Here is a 1,723-nt window from a genome sequence, read left to right as displayed (position 1 = left end):
AAAGTACATACATACTAGTACATGCTACCAGCAATACTATATACTTTATCAAAAAATTTTATGACCTGCCAAACAGTCTTAATTTTGCCATATAAGCAAATCCCAAAATGAAAGATATTTAAGACATTAAAACTTTTAACAAAGCTTAACATTTGCTGCAATGATCATTATGACAGGTGCCTTGTGTAGAATAATTGAATTCCTCCTCCTACACATCTCATGAACAACAAATATCTGAAATTATTTTGTTTTTGGCATGTCAATCTTGACTTTATTCTTAAATGTGTGCTTATGTAAGAAATACATGGTTGCAAAATTTCACAATTCTTTTGAACTTACTTGTTGTTGAATTGTCTCATTTAAGAAAATCAATTACACTTTATATATAAAAAAATGTTCTGTGCTCAATTTGGCTGCACATATACTAAAATTGGAACATACAGAGAAGATTAGCATGGTTCCTGCACAAGGATGAATAGTTCCATATGTTTACACCAACAGATGCTGGAAGAGATGTGGCCAGAAGGGAAGCCTACTGCATTCTTGGTGGGAGTGTAAACTTGTTCATTCACTTTGGAAAGCGGTTTGGATGTTCCTCAAAAGACTCCACATAGAGCTCTCCTATTACACAGCAATCCCACTTTTGGGCATTCACCCAAATGATCACAAACAAGTCCATACTAAAACTACCACCACAACAATGTTTATTGTAGCATTATTTGCCATAGCTAAGATAGGGAACCAACCTCGATACCCCTCAGTAGAAGAATGGATCAAGAAAACGTTCTGTGTGTGTGTGTGTGTGTGTGTGTGTGTGTGTGTGTGTGTGTGAATGTACACTTACACAATCACTTTGGAAAGCAGTCTGGTGAGTCCTCAGAAAGCTAATTATTGACCTTCCTTATGGCCTACTCATACCACTTCTAGGCATCTATCCTGAACAACAGGTACCAATATTCAAGGACACATGCACCTCCATGTTTATTGTAGCACTGTTCACAATAGCCATGATAGGAAAACAACCCATATGTCCCACCAGAGATGAATGGATCCAAAAACTGTTGTAACTATACACAACAGAATATTTTCCAGCCATTAGAAAGGACAAAATAATGGCATTAGCAGGGAAATCAATCAAGCTACAGGAAATCATGTTGAGCGAGGTAAGACAAAAGCAAGAGACAAACCACATGATCTCCATGGTAAGTGGATGTTAAATCCAAAATGTAAGGTGATACAACAAAATTAACAACACTTAAGAAACCAAGGCCTTCCACTCATCTGATTGAATCACTACTAAATAACCCCATTCTGCTGATAATATGTGCACACTGAAGGGAAACCAGGAGGACGACACAGAACTAGAGGGAATCAGGGAAAAACATACAACAGTGGGATCCATCAGCTGCACTGGACATTGACCAAAATGAACTAAGCAACTCAATGTCACTGAAGGGAGGGAGGGAACAAGTGGGAAAGAGGGAACAGCAGACGCTATGCAAAACAAAAGAAATATACATATTTCCAAACAAAAAAAGTATACATATGGAAGAAATAACTCTATTGCAAAGCTCATAGAACTCATAAGTGTTATAGACCATGATAGACAATTTGCTCCATCAAAGTTAGAATATGTTTGTGACTTTAACTAAGCATCACTATCCCACAATATTGTGAAATTTGGGAAAGAATGTAACCACTTAATCACAAGAAAAACATTTGA

The 1,723-nt window shown here is 36.9% G+C and overlaps 1 pseudogene; it reads left to right on the top strand.

Moving 5' to 3' along the window:
- Window positions 1-400: 400 nt before the first annotated feature.
- Window positions 401-491, top strand: LOC122122075 (annotated as a pseudogene).
- The last annotated feature ends 1,232 nt before the right edge of the window (window positions 492-1,723 follow it).

The sequence above is a fragment of the Dipodomys spectabilis genome, unplaced genomic scaffold (assembly GCF_019054845.1).
Source record: "Dipodomys spectabilis isolate Male_0828 unplaced genomic scaffold, ASM1905484v1 ptg000203l, whole genome shotgun sequence".
In the NCBI taxonomy this organism is placed as follows: domain Eukaryota; kingdom Metazoa; phylum Chordata; class Mammalia; order Rodentia; family Heteromyidae; genus Dipodomys; species Dipodomys spectabilis.
This window is presented reverse-complemented; position numbering and strand designations above follow the sequence as displayed.